The sequence below is a fragment of the Wolffia australiana genome, chromosome 3 (genome assembly GCF_029677425.1).
Source record: "Wolffia australiana isolate 7733 chromosome 3, ASM2967742v1".
NCBI classification, from domain to species: Eukaryota; Viridiplantae; Streptophyta; class Magnoliopsida; order Alismatales; family Araceae; genus Wolffia; species Wolffia australiana.
In genome coordinates, this window is record NC_135837.1 from 19,826,652 (window position 1) to 19,837,497 (window position 10,846).

The window sequence follows — 10,846 nt, forward strand, 5'->3', positions numbered from 1 at the left end:
GCGAGCGAAGGAGAAGGATCAGGGCGCGAAGGGTTGAGGACGGTGGGGTAAGAAGTTCAAGAAAGAGGGAGAGGGCGGACAGTCAAGAAAGGTTGGAAGGGAAAGGGGAAGGGGCACAAGGGTGAAGAGGGTCAAGAATTGGGTGAATCAAGAACTTGGGGAAGGGGGGGGGAAGAAATGGTCAAGAACGTGGGAGGAGGGGATCAATAACGCGGGGAAATGGATCAAGAACGTGGAAGAAGGGATCAAGAATGCGGGGAAATGGATCAAGAACGTGGTGGAAGGGATCAAGAATGCGGGGAAATGGATCAAGAACGTGGAAGAAGGGATCAAGAACGCGGGGAAATGGATCAAGAACGTGGAAGAAGGGATCAAGAACGCAGGGAAATGGATCAAGAACGTGGTAGGAGGGATCAAGAACGCGATGGGAAGGGGAATGGATGGTGGAGGTGGGAAAAGGTACCAAGAAATGGCTTTCTTGAACTGTAACAACCAAGAACCCTCCAAGAAAGAGGAGTTCTTGATGGATCTGGGGTGTGCTCCCTCGGCGGAGCAGATTTCCCCGGTTGATGGCGTGTCGGCGACGCTTCTTGAATCTCCCAAGACCCCCGGAGTAATCTCGACGAAGGTCTCTTTCGATTCTTGATGGCGGCGGCTTCTTGAAACTCTTTCCTCGCACCGGAGTGATCTCGATGGTGCGCTTTAACACGTCTCCCTCGGAGTGATCTCGACGGGAGAGACGTGGGCTCTACCCACGGAGTGATCTCGACGTGGGGTGGGGCTAGCCAAACCCCCTACACTACTCTCTACGATAGGGGGGAGACGAATTGTGAATAAACTTTTCAACAATAGCTCCAAGGTGTTCCTTGGGCATGCCATCCCCTTATATAGTGAGGATGGGTGCCAAGTGAACGTGGGAGAGGACGAACCGTCGCGAGACGTGGTTCGGTTTCTCCTTACAAATTCAAAATACAAACATAAAAAGTAAAAATGACGAGGACGGGGCCCAACAACATTGGCCAAGTCCACGAATCTGAAAATACAAACACACATGAAAATGAGCATAAGTAAAAAGATAAAAGTTCTTACGCGGGGTACTTAAACCCCGGGTGGCGAGCGTCGGCGCGAGCTGCTCGGCGTGGCTGATGACGTCCCGTCGCGTCATCCTCGAGATGGTTCTTCGTCATCGTGGCATCGTCCTCGAGATGGTCCTCCATCACGCACGCCTAAGTCACTTCGGAGACCATGGATGAAAAATGCAATCTGAACTTGTGGACTTTCCACAAATTTACATCGCATTCAGAATTCTTCGAATTCTTCAATGTAGTCTCTGACCTTATGCTTTCCTTGCTTAAGGTCCATCCATTTTAATAGGAGGCAAGTCATATACAACTTGGGAACGTATTTGTCTTTAAGGCATCTACACATTTGTTCCCAAGTTGGGGAGGGTTCTCCTTGGCGTTGGGCGGCTTCCCTCTCGTTCTTCCACAATATTTTGGCTTGTCTGCCAAGCCGCGCTTTGGCATATGACATGCACAGATCATTGTCCATGGCAGCCGAATGGAAATAACTTTCCAAGTCTGATGCCCAATCAGTGTAGTCCTTAGGGTTCCTCGACCCTTCATAGATGGGAACTTCCATCCGCATGCTCTTTTAAATCATTACTCTATGAGCTCCGCGACGATGATCTCTTTCATCATCCTCGTACTTACGTCGATTCGGTGGTGGATGTCTTGCATCATGTGGCTTGTAGTAGTCAATAGGTTCGGGTGCATGGGCCACGTTAGGAGCTGCCGGTGGGGCTTACTCCCCATAACCATGATGTGCAGGTTGCACGTAGGTGGGTGGTACCACTTGATTGGCTACGGGGGCATTCGGTCCATAAGTGGGTGTTGGCCCATAGGTGGTTTGATGTGGAGGCCTAGAGGTGGACTCCATCTGATACGCCATTGGTGGCATGGGTTTAAGCTCATGAATGTGATAAACTTTACGTGGCTCATATGTCGGAGATGGTACATACTGAGATGCATAGGTAGGGTTTACTAGCGGCGCCCCGTATGGGTGAGGCACGGAGGTAACATACGGCCCTTTATTAGGGGCTAGACTTGGGGTCGGACCATACTGTCTGGGTATGGTATTTGATCCATGTGGGTACGGAGGTCCATTCGGACCTATTGGATAGTTTTGCCCTTGAGGCATAACATATGGATCGGCTCCAACAACTGTAGTGGCGCAACACTATATGAGTACTCTGGAATATTGTTCAGTTGACGTTCAATGTAAACGCGGTCATCTTGTCACGACAAGTAATGAACTTTTGGTTGACAAAAAATTCTATCTAATGGGTAGCTCTGATCTCCCTGGTGTCATGGGAGATGATACCAATCTAGTGGTAGTGATCTTTGTCGGTGACCTTCCCAATGCTGTTGGCCATAACTCCGTTGTTGATACATAGGTGGCCCGTTGGGTCCTTCGGCTTGATGTGGTGGAACTTACCTGGCAGGCAGTTGCGTGGGACTACTCCTCATTAGAGCCTTGCTCGGTTGGCGAGAAACTTCATACGCCGATGAAACTCTGAAATTTCCACTAAACAGCTGTCTAGTTAAAGAAGCCGTAGCGGAAAAGATACGGTCTTTGGACCGTGTAGGTGCAATGGGTTGAGATAACTTGCTAGGAGGTGAAGGGACCTGGATTACAGGGTCCATAACTACTCGTGTAGGTACTTCAACCTCCACAACTATAGGACATTCATACTGAAAGTGTTCAGATTGTTGAGCTTCTAGTGGAAAGTCCACGACGTTAGGATCATTTATGGAATCTTGTCTGACGCACTCCTCTTTTACGGTACACTTTTTTTCTGTTCTCATAATTTTTACCCCTATATTTGACTTCTAATAAGTGTATTTTAGTTTCACTACGGGTTCTAAAATGCAATGCGAGTGACATGTAATATGATGTAATATGATGTTCGAGATATGAAATGCACGATGAAACTAGAAAATTCAATTAAGAAAAATATCTGACGGACCATGTTAAGCGAAAGCTAACACAACTAGCTCTGATACCAATATGATGTAACACGTAGTTGGCTGGAATCGAACATCACATGTTACAACACAGGAAGATGCGGGATGCAGAAACGATGCAATACTATGATGCGAGTTTTAAGAATCAACAAGTAGAAAGAGAGATTGTTAAAGTTGGGTGATCAATTAAATGGATGAAGGTTGATTGGGACACAACCGACTCCTCAATGTTCCTTTGAACTGGATAGACAGTACAAGATGAGAGGTAAAGTTAATTACCCCTCTACGTCCAATCCTCCTCGGTAAGTGAATAAGGGTGTACCACAAAGAAATCCTATCTCTGACGAAGGTTGGCAATATTTAAGGATGATAGCCAATTTTAACTCTCGGAGGCTAGGATCACAAGTCAACTGTACTGTAAAAAGTAATTGACCTACAAATTAAGGAGCTGACGATAGAACATGATGAGTGATATCTGTCGTTGGCACAATAGGACCATAAAGCAGGTCTAAGCAAGGGGCGACACACAAGCACGAGCAGTATGTGGGCCAGAGGAGGAGCAGGGCACCGGGGCGTGGCGTGGGCAAACACACGGCTGAGGAATTGTGAGCGTGCAGGCAGCGGATGGGCGTGCAGGCAGCATTGGCACGCGGCAAGGGGGCGAGTGCGGGGCAGAGTGCCGGTGTGGGGCAGATAAAGGCACGCCCAGCCAAGGGAGGGACGCGGCAGTGCATGGTGGTGGGGCAGGGTGCAAGTGGCCGCATGGGAGGGTGGGTACTTGGCAGCACAGGGGCACAGCCAAGTCGCAGACGATACTGGGCGTCAGCACGCCGCTGGCATAGTTGGACGCACGGCCAATCATGGTGTACGATCAAGAAATCTAGTGTGGGACAGGGCACTAGCGTATGGCGAGTGCAAGTGCTCGCGCGGCAAGGGATGGCGCGAGGGTAGCGCTGATGCACGGCGGGGCACAGGCGCGGGTAGAGCACCGGCGCAGAGCAGGCACTACCCCGCGCTGTAGAGCACCGGCATGGGCAAAGCATCGGCGACGGCGGCCGAAGGCATAAAAGGTAGTGGGCAAACCACGCATCTCCAAGAATACTCGAAGAACGCTTCTTGGACGATTCTTGGATCAATGACAGACCAAGGATTGGGGTTCTTGATGGCGAAGACGATCTGAGAAAGACAAGTGGGCGAGGGTGAAGATCTACAATAATTCTCGACGTGGAAAGGGAGCCACAATCCCACGATCTACTAAATGATCTACCTACTTGCGGAAAGAAATAACTAAAGAAAATTTAACTTCAAATTTTTAAATCAATTTCACCTTACCATCCTCCTGGGCATGCCAGCCTTTATATAGGGTTGAAGGCATGCCCAATTGGCCATAACTAGAGGGAACCATCTCTTCACGAGCGGCCCTCTCAAAATGATGAAAAAACTGTTCGAAAAGGATGAGGCCTAAAGCACGATAGGCGTTGTCCCCAATCTGAGAGAGAATTACAATAAAAAAATAATGATAAAATATGACACGTATCAGCAAGCGGAGTACTTGAACGATGAGTTGTGGGCGTCAGTTTGAGCAGCTTGATGAGGCTATTGATACCGTTTTGTGCTGATGGCGAGATGGTCCCCCATCATGGTGCACTACGAGCACTTCTTTTAGTCTTTCTAGTGGTCCTAGCACGACGGGATCTATGAGGAGGATGTAATACTTGTTGTCGTACACTCGTGGATAGGAATTGATGTAACACAAAAATGGTTGGGATTGATCGGCACGTGTTACAATGCAAGAGGATAAGGATTCATGCAAAAATGTATGATATCAATGTAATGAAAGTGAAAGGTTCAATGAAAAGTACGCAGCAGTAGTGATTAACTTTGTGGATTAATTAAGTTGACAGAGTTTGATTGGCCACAATGAGACTCCTCAACATTCCTTTGGACCAAATGAGAGGTAATATTATTACCCGAAAGCGTCCAATCCCTCTTTGATAAGGACTAATGGTACCACAAAGAAAATTCTCTACTTCTCGCAAGTTGTAGTGGCTACACATTGACTTGAACTCTCAGAGGCGAGGGGAAAAAATTCAATAGTACTGGAAGAAATAATTGAACTGCAAACGTAGTGATAATTCAGATTATAGAGGTAATTAGTGATCATTTAACTACACTAATTAGTGTCGTTGGTTTATCCAACAAAAAATTATAATAACCTTACTAGTGTAGGGAGAGTATGGGTTGATCCACAAGGAGCAAGGGTTTTTCCTAATGAACTTGTGCTATAGTTATATTTTTTTTCTGAATTTTAGAAGTGGGTTTATTACCTAAGAATATAAACAACTAATAAAAATATAAAGAAAGAAATTTAAAATATAGTTAAAATATTTATAAAAATATTAGTAAAAAGAAAATGAATTTTTGGGATTTTTAATGAATATGTTAAGGCCGAAGTAAAAGAGGAAATGAAACAGGCTGGCGCTCTAGACTTAGGCAAAATTTGTCTAAGTCCATATGCTAAACGGGGAAAGTGGCTTGGTCGAGGAGAGAGAAAAATGGGGGCACTAACTTCACTCTCGAATGAGTACTTGGATGATGTTTTGAGCATGATTGGATGTGTTGGAATTGTCTGTGACGTAGGAAGACTATGGGATGGACGATTTAGGGCGGATGACGAGGCTATGGGTAGGAATGGGTTAAGGGATAAAACAATCCACAGAAATCACGGTCGATTCTCGGACTTAAAACCGATGAAATCTGGTGGTGCAGCTCCGACCCTTATTGAGGGCGGGAGTACTGTCTTCCCCACCGCTGCGATGCCTAAGCAAATCAATACCTCAATTCACGCGTGAGAAACACGAAAAGGAGAGAAGAAGAGGAAATCCAAGTCTAATTCTGAAACTTCCCGAGAAAATACTGAGCGGAGAACACGCCGACACCACAGTTCAGGTATACCTCAGCACCGTGATGCGTAGAGGCTGCAGGTAATTCTGCTCGTGGCGGCGTGATACTAGAACGGGCGCCCGCGGGGTCCCGCTCGCTGACGTTATATAAGCGGGGGGGCGCACGCATGACGAACTCGCGCCGCTGGCGGCAAGATGAGGGTAGGGCAATCCTCCAAGAAGAGTTAGAAAACTCAATTCTTGAATTATGATTGCCTCCTGAGTTCTTGAAACAAATGACCTTATATAGGCCTTGGAAAGAGAAAATAACTAGAAAATAAGACACGCAAGGGAAAAACGTCACGCCAAAGGGCAGTTGTGGATCTGCCTTTGGCGTCGGTCATCATGGCTGGGAGACGCGCGCGGGTGGTGACGCGGTTGTGGCGTGTTGACTTCTTCATTGACCCCTGTTGCCGAGGTGGGTTGACTTCTGTTGACTTCATCTTTGGATCCGTAAACGTCGTGTTGACTCGACTGCCCTGCGTGTGTCGGTCCCTGAGTGATGCATTCTCGCCATCAGTCTGGATGTTGGCTAGCTGCTCTAAGACCAAAAAAATGACAAAAGACGAATAGATAAGAGTGAAAAAAGGAGAAATAAGAAGGTAACTTCTTTGTGACGCCTTCCAAGGCCCAAGGGACTTCTTCTCCTTTCCACCAGCTTCTTCAGCCCTGGATGCTTACTGCTCAGCTTGGCACTCACTAAGGTGAATGGATCTATGACTCAATTGCACTTAGGCCACCGAACATTACTTTGGATTGAACCACAAGATGAATATTAGAATAGGGTGAAGGGGTTTACATAGGGAGAGAGAGAAAATGAGAGCCATTGGATTTTTAATACAATTGATGGCCAGATCTTCTTTTCTGTCTTATGATCTATGTCCATTATGGTCCTCCAATCAGCATTGAGACCTTTGAAATACCCCAGGGATGTTCAAGTCTTCTTTCCTGAATTGGCATTAAAAATGTTATCCTTAAGTCTCCGCCCTTAGATGATTTATGGATTGAATGGCTGGATCTTCTTCCCTGGCTTGGATCCATGTCCAAGGGTGTCCTCTAATCAGCATCCAAGCACATTAAATGCTCATAAATAATCATGACTGGATGTTCCCCTTGCCCTCCTTTCTTTGGCCCAAAATGCCTCTCATAGTGGGATTAATGGAGCTTCTTTAGTAGGACTTTAGATTACACCCAGTTGTCTTGATTTGGGACTCCTTTCTTGGCCCATGGTCATGGCTGGGCCTGCTCCTTTGGGCCAAATAGCTTCTACTTTATTTAATTATCCCCTTTATTCATGAAAATTTCACCTAATTTATGCATCTTTCACATAAACTAAGAAGAGAGTGAGATTCATTCCACTTAACTCATTGAGTTAAGTGGGGTTAGTCCCAAAAATGACAATAATTAACTCAAAATTAGAAAAAGGTGATTCTATTTCATCATTTTTGACAACTTAACATAAATGTTGATAATATATGCAGATAGAGATAAAGGAGTAGATAAATTAGCTAGAATTGCGCATATATATTACTATCATTTTAGATTTATCACATAGGCGAAGAGATCGAACCTGAAAGGCTAAACCTGATGTCCGTGACGGAGTAGACCATAAAGACAGCCACGATTGGTGCGACTGGTATCCGGCGATAAGGCAGCAGTCGGCAGCGTGTTTAAGATAGGTAATCAGGGATAGCGCTATGCAATGATGTGAGAAGAGCAGCGTGGGTGTCTAGCAGGTGGGCAAGGCACGGTGTGCGTAGTTTGTAAACCAGGGGCGCGCGGAGCGCCGAGAGGGGCCACTCGTGGGTGTCTGGGCACACGTGCGAGGCGCGTGATGGCACGGGTGTGAGGCACGCACAAGGAGTTGGGGCTGCGTGGTACGCGTGTTGATGACTCTCAATAAGTCATCAAATATTTAGACTTTTAAGTATCAAAGCATCAAGAATATTTAGTTAATTCATGTGAGTTGTCATGCATATGCATTATTTTATAAAATTACTAACCCCACTTGATTCTTCGAATCAAGTGGATTATATTTGACATTTTTTGGTTAGTAAGTTCAGAAACAGGTTAAGAAAACCAAAGGAGGACGACAAGAATCAAGAGGAGTTGGCGAAAATTCAAGAAGAAGAAAATTCCAAAAATGCCCCCGGGGCATGTGTTAAGAGAAACCTATAAATACTCTCTTGAGTGTTCATTTTGAGGTTGTCCAGAATTTCTCTCAAGGAAGCTAGGGCTTGGAGAGAAAGGATTTCTGCAGACCCTCCAAGGCTGATGATCATTGGAGCTGGGAGAGAAGCAAGCTGAGGAGTAGCTGGAGCACGACGATCGTCGCCTTGCTCGGAAGGAATGACACAAGGAGGCGTGAGCGTTTCAGTTTTAGTGCAATCTTCTTCTCCCTTCTAAGACAATCAGAGTTGGGCTGAAGATCACAAGCTGTGTCTTCAGCATTTCCAATTTCTGTTGTTCCTCTGGTGATGCTTGATTTCGAATCTCATAGTTGATTGAATCATTTTCCATTCTGTTCTAGCAAAAATTCCATCGTTCTCCACATCAGATCGTGAAATCCATCCCTGCAAAACTTCCAAGCAGCTAGCAACCCAGGCAACAGCCTAGGTTGCCAGCAATCCAAGCCGCGGGGAACAACGCCAAGACGCAGCAGCGCCAGCACGCAGCAGCGTGCAGGCAACAGCTCGCCAGCGCGCAGCAGCGTTGCGAGCAGGCTCACCACAGCAAAGCGGCCGCCGCAGCTCGCCCGCAAAGCATCGCCGCGAGCAGGCTCGCCACGCGCAGCACCGCCACGAGCAGGCTCGCCGCGATGGCGCAGCGAGCAGGCTTGCCTGCGCGCGGCAGTGCGAGCGAGCTCGCCGCGCGCGCAGCACCGCCGCGAGCAGTGCAGCAAGCAGAGCTCGCCCGTGCAGCACCGCCACGAGCAGGCTCGCCCGCGCAGCACCGTCGCGGCAGGCTCGCCCGCGCGCAGCACCGCCGCGAGCAAGCTCGCCCGCGCGCAGCAGCGCTGCAGCAGGCTCACCAGCGCGCTGAGACGCCGCGAGCAGGCTTGCCTGCCCGCAGCAGCGCCGCGAGCAGCGCTCGCTTGCGCTGGGAGGCAACGTGCAAGCCTGCGCGCAAGTAAGAGCCTGCTTTCAGGCCTACCTGCACGCAGGGTGCTTGCTTATTTGCCCCAAGGGGCAAAGATACACTGTCAGCAGATAAATTCTCTGCTGACTGACCTACTCAGTTAAATTCTATAAAGTTTACTTGTAGAAACTAACTGATAACAATTTAACTGAACTTAGCAGTCTGAGTTTTAATATACTTCGAATTAAAAAGGAAAATACTCTGAATTTACCTGCTCCCTGTGGATCGACACCCCACTTGCCCTAAGGCTGTGAGGTTATAAATTGTGTTAGATAAGCTCAGTCCTCACACGATTAGACCGATAAATACCCGGTAAAAACACCCCAAAACTGAGATTATCACGTGTGCAGTCGCAGGGTTCGGCAAGTGCCGGTGCATGTGGGGAGGGGGGTGCACAAGCGCATACATGCACAATGTAGAGGAGCATGGCTGGGTACTGTGTGTGCAGGCCCGGCACCCGTGTTGGCCGACTAGACTGTGTGATATGGTAGAGCGCAGGCGTGATGGGCAGGGTGTGGGCGGAGGCAAGTGAATGGCACCGACGGTGGCGACACGATGATGGCAGCGTACCGACAGAGCTGGTGGGGACACGACAATGATGATGGCTTCGGCAGGGATGGCATTTGATGCCTCTTAAAAAAATCCATGAAGAGGATTCTTAGCACCTTCTTGAACAATAACAGATCAAGAATGAGCTTTCTTAAAGATCGGCGTCAAGAATGGCAATGGAACGATGATGATGGTTCATCTATGGAAGGCTTGATGTGGCAGGATGCATGGGTGACGTTCTTTCACGATCTACACTAGAAAGCTGTAAAACTCCCAAAGAGGGGATAGGCGGGAGCCAAATGAAGAACTCTTTTAATACAATTCAACATGAAGTCTAGCTCACTGGGCACGCCGTCCTTTATATAGGGTAGGGGCATGTCCAATTGGACCAAAACGTGAAGCAACCGTCTTGTGATGAGCCACCTTTTCTCAGTGACAAAATAAAGAAAAAATCCAAAGGACGAGGCCCAAACACAAATAGGGCCCTCGACAATTCAAAAAGAGAAAATTACAATTGTGAAAATACGAAAATAAAAAATAAATTGCATCATGACTCGTTATCATGCTGAGTACTTGAATGACGGGTTGTAGACGTCAGCTTGTGCTGCTCTGTGTAGCTAGTGGCATCCTTCGGTGTCGATGGCGCGATAGTCCCCCATCAGGAATCATCATACTGTGGACTATAGTAGTTCTTATAGTTCCGTAGGGCTCATCCTATCGAGTGTGGTACTCTAAAACAATGTGAGAAATATGGTATGTGGCCGGGGAAGTATAAGTCGACTGAGGCACATTGGTGCTAGTGTAGCATATTGTTCGAAGGGTGACTGTAGCATGGCAGATGCATATGGCACAGGTGCAACAGTTGGTGGTGAGGGCACCGAGGTATGGGAATACTCCATAGGTGGCGCAGGTAGTGCAGCTAGCACATAAGACGCGGGCATCAATAGTGGATCATTGTGCCCATATGGAACCCACGGCAATAGTGAGGTGTAAGAAGTAGGCGCAGTCGATGCATAGACATGCGGCGGCAGCATGTCTAGCACAACATAGGGTGCGGGCTGCAGATAGGGCACAATAGACACCAAAGACAGATGTGGGGAGGGGGCGCGAGTGGGACCCCATAGGTGTGCACTGCAGTAGGCGCGTGTAGAGCGTCAAGCATCTAGGGCACATGGGGGTATCCTTGCCCAT